We start from the raw sequence: 10,989 nt of genomic DNA, 5'->3' as shown, positions 1-10,989 counted from the left end.
AGAGGGGAGCTGCCCTGGGAAGACCTCACGGATGGCCAGGACCCACCATTCGGGATTCCCCCGTTTTCTCCAACGGGCACTAATGCCTGTGCCTGGGTCCTGGCAACACTCTGGACTCCACACTCTCCTGGGTTTCACCTTTGTAGCAGGATCCCTGCAGACCAGGCCCATGACAAACACCGTCTCCAGCGGGCAGAGCAAAGGAAGGGCGCAGCGCCAGGCAATGGTGCAGCTGCCTGTCAGGAAGAGGCCTAATTCTGGTGAAACTGGGCAGACAAAAGGCAGTGAGAAATGCGATCTCGGGGTGGTGGAGGCTCTCGGGAAAGGAAAAGGCAGGACTGAACTTCCGCACAGCAGCAATGGCAGAACCAAAGGTGGCTTTGAGCTCCACGAGGGCTCAGATCCAGGCCAACAGCTTGTCCAGGACAGGGTGCCGGGTGTATCACTGGTCCAGGAGCACTATGCTGGCAGAATCCCTTTGGTGCCTGATGGCCCTGCCTTCGTGGGAACAGAGGCTAAGGCTTTGAGTTACAGCTGCCTCCCCAACAGTGCATCCCCCCCTCCTTCCTCAGCCTCAGGTGGGAGACAGGGCAGGCAGCCCCCCTTTCCTCGTCTCCCCTTCTCCAGCCCCTGTCTGTCCACCCAGCTGGAGGCAGCCAGGCTTGCCTATGGACTGGTTGACAGCCTTCATGCACAGGCTCTCCACCAGAGCCTTTCTTGGGGGCCCCTGGCCTGGGCTCTGAGCTGGAAGTGAAGGGGATGACCCATGCGGACTGTTTCCTGCTTGTAGCTTTCCCTGGGAAAGACTCTGCCAGGCCTTGGAGCCAGACCGGGAGGCTTCATAGGCCACCGCAAGCACCAGGGCTCCAGATGACATCACAGGGAACATCAAGAGGGTGTGGAGGGGCATCCAAGCCTCCCCAGGAGACAGGAGACGCCAGCCCAGCACAGCCCTAGGGGCGACGCCACTCCCACTCACCGCCTACTCTCCTCTCACCTCTGCAATACTGGGGACACTCATAAGAGTGTGATCCAAGTTGGCCGTCGTCTTCTGCAGCTCTGGAGACCTGATGCTGGGGAAGGGCATGCCTGGCATCACCACACACCTCGGGGGAGACAGGAGCCTGGGGCCCACACATCACCAGCTGCTCCGTTCTACCATTTCCTCAGCCCTCTTGGCTGTGCCTGCGGCTCTGCCCCTCCCCTCTCTGCACCCACCACCTGGAGAGGGCTTGTTCAGCTCAGAGATCCCACCTAGGCCAATTCACTGGGTTCTGCAGCAGCGATGGCCTGCCTGATCTTCCACCTGCTATCCCAGGGCCAAAGCCAGAGCTGCTGAGCCCCTCCCTCCAGCCGGCTGGTCTGAGCAGTCACAGCCCGGCTTTGGGCTCCGATGGCAGCAGACGGCAGGTAGGGGTCCAGCTGCTGGAGCGAGGCCGGCCACGTATCACAGCCAAGGAGATGAGCAGAAGCACTACTTACTGGCCTAGGCTGTCGGAGAAGTTGATCCTGTCACTCATCTTTTCTCCAATCTTTCTTCCAGTCTTTCCCCCATGCCTGGTTGTGGTATTAGGTTACATGCAGACAACAGCGGCCAGAATATGAACAATGGCCCATCCCACTCTAGGCATGGCTCCTCTCCACAGGAAAACTGCACTCCAGTGCTCAGCTTCCACCCTGGCACAGGCCAGCAGTTGCTGAAAGTCAGACACCTGCAGACCAAGACCACAGCATCAAGACCCTGTGACCTCCCAAAGGCCGGGTGGAAAGGACACGGGAAGTCTGGGCTAACAGACAGCAAATACACATGAACAGAAAGAAGAGGTCAAAGAAAAGGCTGATGGCAAGTTAAGAAAAAGAAAAATGGTGAACGATACCCGGTGCTGGCAATCTCGTTTAAACTACATGCAGGAACAGCAAAGGAAATCCGGCAAATTTGCACAGTCATTCTCAACACCGGCCATACAGCAAAATCATCAGTGGAAATTTAAAAAAATACACATGGCCAGGCCCCAGCCCAAATCACTAATAAGAATCTCCAGGGCTTCACCTGTTAGACTGGCAAAAATCCAAAAGTAAACACTTTGTGGAGAAACAGGCATTCCTAGACATTGCTGGTGGGATACAGAACAGTACAATTCTGATGGTAATCAGTTAACAAATTAAACATATTTATTTTATACTTTTAAATCCAGGAATCCCATATTTAGGAGCCTACTGAGACCAAACAGCATATGCTCCGGGTGTTTCCCCATAATCCGCCACTACTGTTGGAGCAAGAGGACCCTGCAATGTCCCTAGCTGCCAGCAGGTGGCAAGCCACCACTATACAGTAAGCAAGAGAGCCCTGCAGTTGCCCTAGTTGCCAGCAGGGGGCGCACTGGCAGAGCACCGTGAGCAAGCGGGTCCTGTAGTGCCCGGGTGCAAGCAGGGGGCGGTCGAGCCCGGATTTTCGGATTACTGAGGATCCACCCGTCTCAGCGCCGCGCCGCCGCGACGTGCGTTTCTGCGCCTGCACGGGGCCCCCCCTGCCCCCAGCCCGGCGCCGTGCGACTTTGCTCCTGCATCACGCGCCCCGCAACCCTCGCCCATAGGCGTGGGCTCTGCGCCTGCGCCGCACCTCCCCCTAGGACGCGCTAGCATGTGTCTCTGCGCCTGCGCCGGGGCGCCGCGGCTGTGTGCGCCTGCGCCGGCGCGCCGCGCCTCTCTGCGCCTGCGCCGGGGCGCCGCGCCTCTCTGCGCCTGCGAGGGCGCAGTTGCGTTCTCCTCAGCACAGACCCGGAGAGCATCGCGAGGGCGGAGCTGCGTTCTCCTCTGCACAGACTTCGGGGGTACTGCGAAGGCGGAGCAGAGTTGTTCTCAGGTCAGACCCGGGCGGGCGGGCGGAGGGCACTGCGAGGGTGGAGCTGCGTTCTGCTCAGCACAGACCTGGGGGGCACCGGAAAGGCGGAGCAGCATTCTCCTCCGCACAGACGTTGGGGGCACTGCCTGGCTTTGGGACAACTTGGGGCCGCATCGACGGTGAATAAAATCTTTCACGGTTGCAGCCCTGAATAATCAAGGTCAGAGACCAGTTAGAACGGTTCAGTGTGGAAAAGGGGAAACCAAAAGCCTCTCTGAATCGTGCGCACCGAGATTCTCATAAGGCGAGGGGCTGCATTGCAGGGTCCAACTGCAGCGTCGGAACACAAATGTAGCATTCCTAATGCACACATGACACACAAAATATAACAGCCATATTCCTCATGTAGGGTTAGGGTGGGGGTGGGGGTGAGGGTGAGGGTGAGGGTTAGGGGTTAGGGTTAGGGGTGAGGGTGAGGGTGAGGGTTTAGGGTTAGGGTTAGGGGTTAGGGTTTAGGGTTGGGGTTGGGGTTGGGTTAGGGTTAGGGGTTAGGGTTGGGGTTGGGGTTGGGTTAGGGGTTAGGGTTGGGGTTGGGTTAGGGTCAGGGTCAGGGTCAGGGTCAGGGGTAGGGGTAGGGTCAGGGTCAGGGTCAGGGTTTAGGGTCAGGGTCAGGGTCAGGGTGAGGGTCAGGGTGAGGGTCAGGTTCAGGGTCAGCGTTAAGGTTTAGGGTTAGGGTTTAGGGTTTAGGGTTTAGGGGTTAGGGCTAGGGCTAGGGTTAGGGTTTAGGGTTGGGGTTGGGGTTGGGGTTAGGGTTAGGGTTAGGGTAAGGCTTAAGGATTAGGGTTAGGGGTAGGGGTAGGGTTAGGGGTTGGGGTTAGGGTTAGGGTGAGGGTTAGGGTTAGTGGGAGGGTTAGGGTTAGGATAGGGTTAGGGTAGGGTTAGGGTTAGGGGTTAGGGTTAGGGTTGGGTTAGGGTTAGGGTAGGGTTAGGGTTAGGGTTGGGTTAGGGTTAGGGTTAGATATTTCCATGTTTATACAGATAGCGGTGTAGATATTTCCATGTTTATATAGATAGCTGTGTAGATATTTCCACGTTTATACACATAGCGGTGTAGATATTTCCATGTTTGTACGGATAGCGGTGTAAATATTTCCATGTTTATAGAGATAGTGGAGTAGATATTTCCATGTTTATGGAGATAGCGGTGTAAATATTTCCATGTTTATACGGATAGCGGTGTAAATGTTTACACATTTACAGAGATAGCGGTGTAGATATTTCTTCGTTTATACAGAAAGTGGTGTAGATATTTCCACGTGTACAGAGATAGCGGTGTAGATATTCCACCTTTATACAGATAGCGGTGTAGATATTTCCACGTTTATACAGATAGCGGTGTAGATATTTCCACGTTTATAGAGTTAGCAGTATTGATATTTTCATGTTTATGTAGATAGCAGTGTAGATATTTCCACGTTTATACTGATAGCTGTGTAGATATTTCCACGTTTATAGAGACAGCGGTGTAGATGTTTCCATGTTTACAGAGACACCTCTTTAGATATTTCCACGTTTATAGAGATAGCGGTGTAGATATTTACTCGTTTATAGAGACAGCGGTGTAGATATTTCCATGTATATAGAGACAGCGGTGTAGATATTTACTCGTTTATAGAGACAGCGGTGTAGATATTTCCATGTTTATAGAGACAGCGGTGTAGATATTTCCACGTTTATAGAGATAGCATTGTGGATATTTACTTGTTTATAGAGACAGTGGTGTAGATGTTTCCATGTTTATAGAGACAGCGGTGTAGATATTTCCACGTTTATATAGATAGCGGTGTAGAAATTTCCACGTTTATACGGATAGCGGTGTAGATATTTCCATGTTTACAGAGATAGCGCTGTACATATTTCCACGTTTATACAGATAGCGGTGTAGATATTTCCATGCTTATAGAGATAGTGGTGTAGATATTTCCACGTTTATACAGATAGCGGTGTAGATATTTCCACGTTTATACAGATAGTGCTGTACGTATTTCCACATTTATAGTGATAGCGGTGTAGATATTTCCACGTTTATACAGACAGCGGTGTAGATACTTCCATGTTTATGGAGACAGCGGCATGGATATTTCCGTGTTTATACAGACAGCGGTGTAGATATTTTCGTGTTTATGCAGTCAGCGGCATAGATATTTCCATGTTTATACAGACAGCTGTGTAGATATTTTTACGTTTATACAGATAGCGGTGTAGATATTTCCATGTTTATAGAGATAATGGTGTAGATATTTTCACGTTTACAGAGATAGTGGTGTAGAGATTTCCACGTTCATACAGATAGCAGTGTAGATATTTCCACGTTTATACTGATAGTGGTGTAGATATTTCCACGTTTATAGAGATAGCGGTGAAGATATTTCCATCTTTATAGAGACAGCGGTGTAGATATTTCCACTTTTATACAGATAGCGGTGTAGATATTTCCATGTTTACAGAGATAGCGGTGTAGATATTTCCACGTTTATACAGATAGCGGTGTAGATATTTCCACTATTATACAGATAGTGGTGTAGATATTTCCACATTTATACAGATAGCGGTGTAGATATTTCCACGTTTATACAGATAGTGCTGTATGTATTCCCACGTTTATACTGATAGTGGTGTAGATATTTCCACGTTTATACAGATTGCATTGTAGATATTTCCACGTTTATAGAGATAGCGGTGTAGATATTTCCACGTTTATAAAGATAGCGGTGTAGATATTTCCACGTTTATACAGATAGCGGTGTAGATATTTCCACATTTATAGAGATAGCGGTGTAGATATTTCCATGTTTACAGGGGCACCGGTGTAGAGATTTCCACTTTTATAGAGGGAGCGGTGCAGATATTTCCATCTTTATAGAGACAGCGGTGTAGATATTTCCACGTTTATACAGGTAGCGGTGTAGATATTTCCATGTTTTAAGAGATAGTGGTGTAGATATTTCCACGCTTATAGAGATAGCATTGTAGATATTTCTATGTTTATAGAGACAGTGGTGTAGATATTTTGATGTTTATAGAGATAGCGGTGTAGATATTTCCATGATTATAGAGACAGCGGTGTAGATATTTCCATGTTTATAGAGATAGCGGTGTAGATATTTCCATGTTCATAGGGACAGCGGTGGAGATATTTTCATGTTTATACAGATAGCGGTGTAGATATTTCCTTGTTTATACAGGCAGTGGTGTAGATATTTCCATGTTTATACAGATAGCGGTGTAGATATTTCCGTGTTTATAGAGATAGCTGTGTAGATATTTCCAACTTTATACAGATAGCGTTGTATATATTTCCACATTTATAGCGATAGCGGTGTAGATATTTCCACGTTTATACAGATAGCGGTGTAGATATTTCCACGTTTAAAGAGATAGCGGTGTAGATATTTCCGTGTTTTCAGAGACACCGGTGTAGAGATTTCCACTTTTATGGAGATAGCGGTGCAGATATTTCCATGCTTATAGAGACAGCGGTGTAGATATTTCCACGTTTATACAGATAGCGGTGTAGATATTTCCATGTTTACAGAGATAGCGGTGTACATATTTCCACGTTTATACAGATATTGGTGTAGATATTTCCACGCTTATAGAGATTGTGGTGTAGATATTTCCACGTTTATACAGATAGCGGTGTAGATATTTCCACGTTTATACAGACAGTGATGTACATATTTCCACGTTTATAGTGATAGCGGTGTAGATATTTCCGTGTTTAAAGAGATAGGGGTGTAGATATTTCCACGTTTATAGAAATAGCGTTGTAGATATTTGGAGGTTTCTAGAGACAGCGGTGTAGATATTTCCATGTTTGTAGAGATAGTTGTGTAGATATTTACTTGTTTATAGAGACAGCGGTGTAGATGTTTCCATGTTTATAGAGACAGCGGTGTAGATATTTCCTCGTTTATTGAGATAGCGGTGTAGATATTGCCATGTTTATAGAGAAAGCGGTGTAGATATTTCCACGTTTATAGAGATAGCGTTGTAGATATTTCCATGTTTATAAAGACAGCAGTGTAGATATTTCGATGTTTATTGAGATAGCGTTGTAGATATTTCCATGTTTATAGAGACAACGGTGTTGATATTTCCATGTTTATACAGATAGCGGTGTAGATATTTCCATGTTTATGGTGACAGCGGTGTGGATATTTCCATGTTTATACAGATAGCGGTGTAGATATTTCCATGTTTGTAGAGACAGCGGTGTAGATATTTCCATGTTTATACAGATGGCGTTGTAGATATTTCCAAGTTTATAGAGACAGCGTTGTCGATATTTCCATTTTAATACAGATAGCGGTGTAGATATTTCCATGTTAATACAGTCAGCGGTGTAGATATTTCTATGTTTATAGAGACCGCTGTGTAGATATTTCCATGTTTGTACAGATAGCGGTGTAGATATTTCCACGTTTATACTGATAGCGGTGTAGATATTTCCATGTTTATAGAGATAGTGGTGTAGATATTTGCATGTTTATGGAGACAGCGGTGTAGATTTTTCCATGTTTATACAGATAGCGGTGACGATATTTCCATGTTTATAGAGGCAGCGGTGTAGATATTTCCATGTTTATACAGATAGTGGTGCAGATATTTCCATGTTTATGGAGACAGCGGTGTGGATATTTCCATGTTTATACAGACAGCGGTGTAGATATTTCCATGTTTATGTAGTCAGCGGTGTAGGTGTTTCCATGTTTATACAGATAGCGGTGTAGATATTTCCATGTTTATAGAGATAGCTGTGTAAATATTTCCAAGTTTATACAGATAGTGGTGTAGATATTTCCACGTTTAGATAGTGGTATAGATATTTCCACGTTTTACAGATAGGGCTGTAGATATTTCCACGTTTATAGAGATAGCGGTGTAGATATTTCCATGTTTATAGAGATAGCGGTGTAGATATTTCCACGTTTATAGAGATAGCGGTGTAGATATTTCCAGGTTTCTAGAGACAGCGGTGTAGATATTTCCACGTTGATAGAGATTGCGGTGTAGATATTTCCATGTTCATAGAGATAGTGTTTTAGATATTTCCACGTTTATAGAGACAGCGGTGTAGATATTTGCATGTTTGGAGAGATAGCGGTGTAGATATTTCCATGTTTATAGAGACAGTGGTGTAGATATTTCCATGTTTACAGATAGCGGTGTAGATATTTCCGTGTTTACAGAGACAGTGGTGTAGATATTTCCATGTTTATACAGATAGCGGTGTAGATATTTCCATGTTTACACAGAATGCGATGTAGATGTTTCCTTGTTTATAGAGATAGCGGTGTAGCTATTTCCATGTTTATAGAGATAGCTGTGTAAATATTTCCATGTTTATAAAGACAGCGGTATAAGTATTTCCATGTTTATACAGATAGCTGTGTAAATGTTTACACGTTTACAGAGATAGCGGTGTAGATATTTCAACGTTTATACAGATAGCGGTGTAGATATTTCCACGTTTACAGACATAGCGGTGTAGATATTTCCACGTTCATACAGTTGGCGGTGTAGATATTTCCACGTTTATAGACATGGTGGTGTAGATATTTCCACATTTATACAGATAGAGTTGTAGATATTTTCACGTTTATAGAGATAGCGGTGTAGATATTTCCACTTTCATAGAGATAACCGTGTAGTTATTTCCATGTTTATAGAGACAGTGATGTAGAAATTTCCACGTTTATACAGATAGCGGTGCAGATATTTCCACGTTTATACAGATAGTGCTGTACGTATTTCCACATTTATAGTGATAGCGGTGTAGATATTTACATGTTTATAGAGACAGCGGTGTAGATATTTCCAGGTTTTTAGAGATAGCGTTGTAGATATTTCCAGGTTTCTAGAGACAGCGGTGTAGATATTTCCACGTTTATAGAGATAGCGGTGTAGATATTTCCATGTTTACAGAGAAAGCGGTGTAGATATTTCCACGTTTATAGAGATAGCGTTGTAGATATTTCCATGTTTATAGAGACAGGGGTGTAGATATTTCGATGTTTATAGAGATAGCGGTGTAGATATTTCCATGTTTATAGAGACTGTGGTGTAGATATTTCTATGTTTATACAGATAGCGGTGAAGATATTTCCATGTTTATAGAGGCAGCGGTGTAGATATTTCCATGTTTATACAGATAGCGGTGTAGATATTTCCATGTTTATGGAGACAGCGGTGTGGATATTTCCATGTTTATACAGACAGCGGTGTAGATATTTCCGTGTTTATGCAGTCAGCGGCGTAGTTATTTCCGTGTTTATACAGACAGGTGTGTAGTTATTTCTATGTTTATACAGATAGCGGTGTAGATATTTCCATGTTGATAGAGATAGTGGTGTAGATATTTCCACGTTTACAGGGATAGCGGTGTAGATATTTCCACGTTTATACAGTTAGCAGTGTAGATATTTCCACGTTTATAGTGTTAGCGGTGTAGGTATTTCCACGTTTGTAGAGATAGCGGTGAAGATATTTCCATGTGTACAGAGTCACCGGTGTAGATATTTCCATGTTTATAGAGATAGCGTTGTAGATATTTACTTGTTTATAGACACAGCGGTGTTGATATTTCCATGTTTATAGAGACAGCTTTGTAGATATTTCCTCGTTTATAGAGAGAGCGTTGTAGATATTTACTTGTTTATGGACACAGCGGTGTAGATATTTCCATGTTTATAGAGACAGCGATGTAGATATTGCCACGTTTATAGAGAAAGAGGTGTAGATATTTCCATGTTTATAGAGAAAACGGTGTAGATATTTCCACGTTTATAGAGATAGCGTTGTGGATATTTCCATGTTTGTTGAGACAGCTGTGTAGATATTTCGATGTTTATAGAGATAGCGGTGTAGATATTTCCATGTTTATACTGATGGCGGTGTAGATATTTCCATGTTTATACAGGTAGCGGTGTAGATATTTCCATGTTTATAGAGATAGTGGTGTTGATACTTCCACGTGTATACAGATAGCGGTGTAGTTATTTCCACGTTTATAGAGATAGCGGTGTAGATATTTCCACGTTTATACAGATTGCATTGTAGATATTTCCACGTTTATAGAGATAGCGGTGTAGATATTTCCACGTTTATAAAGATAGCAGTGTAGATATTTCCACGTTTATACAGATAGCGGTGTAGATATTTCCACATTTATAGAGGTAGCGGTGTAGATATTTCCATGTTTACAGGGGCACCGGTGTAGAGATTTCCACTTTTATAGAGGTAGCGGTGCAGATATTTCCATCTTTATAGAGACAGCGGTGTAGATATTTCCACGTTTATACAGATAGCGGTGTAGATATTTCCACGTTTTAAGAGATAGTGGTGTAGATATTTCCACGCTTATAGAGATAGCGTTGTAGATATTTCCATGTTTATAGAGACAGTGGTGTAGATATTTTGATGTTTATAGAGATAGCGGTGTAGATATTTCCATGATTATAGAGACAGCGGTGTAGATGTTTCCATGTTTATAGAGATAGCGGTGTAGATATTTTCATGTTTATAGAGATAGCTGTGTAGATATTTCCAAGTTTATACAGAGAGCGGTGTAGATATTTCCACATTTACAGAGATAGCGGTGTAGATATTTCCATGTTTATAGAGATAGTGGTGTTGACATCTCCACGTTTATAGAGATAGCGGTGTAGGTATTTCCACGTTTATAAAGATAGCGGTGTAGATATTTCCACGTTTATACAGAGAGCGGTGTAGATATTTCCACATTTACAGAGATAGCGGTGTAGATATTTCCACGTTTATACAGATAACGGTGTAGTTATTTCCACGTTTATAGAGATAGCGGTGTAGTTATTTCCACGCTTATAAAGATAGCGGTGTAGATATATCCACGTTTATACAGATAGCATTGTGGATAGTTCCACGTTTATAGTGATAGCGGTGTAGATACCTCTGTATTTACAGAGACACCGGTGTAGATATTTCCACTTTTGTAGAGATAGTGGTGCAGTTATTTCCGTGTTTATAGAGACAGCGATGTTGAAATTTCTACGTTTATACAGATAGCGGTGTAGATATTTCCATGTTTACAGAGATAGTGGTGTAGA

The 10,989-nt window shown here is 44.1% G+C and overlaps 1 protein-coding gene across 1 annotated transcript in view; it reads left to right on the top strand.

Moving 5' to 3' along the window:
- Positions 1–2,701: 2,701 nt before the first annotated feature.
- Positions 2,702–10,989, top strand: part of LOC115933187 (SH3 domain-containing kinase-binding protein 1-like) — a 112,522-nt gene continuing 104,234 nt past the window's right edge. The window contains exon 1 of the mRNA XM_063702347.1: positions 2,702–2,863. The gene's annotated coding sequence lies outside the window, so the exon portion shown is untranslated. The remainder of the gene's footprint in view (positions 2,864–10,989) is intronic.

Source organism: Gorilla gorilla, chromosome 21 (assembly GCF_029281585.2).
Source record: "Gorilla gorilla gorilla isolate KB3781 chromosome 21, NHGRI_mGorGor1-v2.1_pri, whole genome shotgun sequence".
In the NCBI taxonomy this organism is placed as follows: Eukaryota; Metazoa; Chordata; class Mammalia; order Primates; family Hominidae; genus Gorilla; species Gorilla gorilla.
The sequence above is the reverse complement of the archived record's forward strand: the minus strand, read 5'-3'. Positions and strand labels throughout refer to the sequence as shown.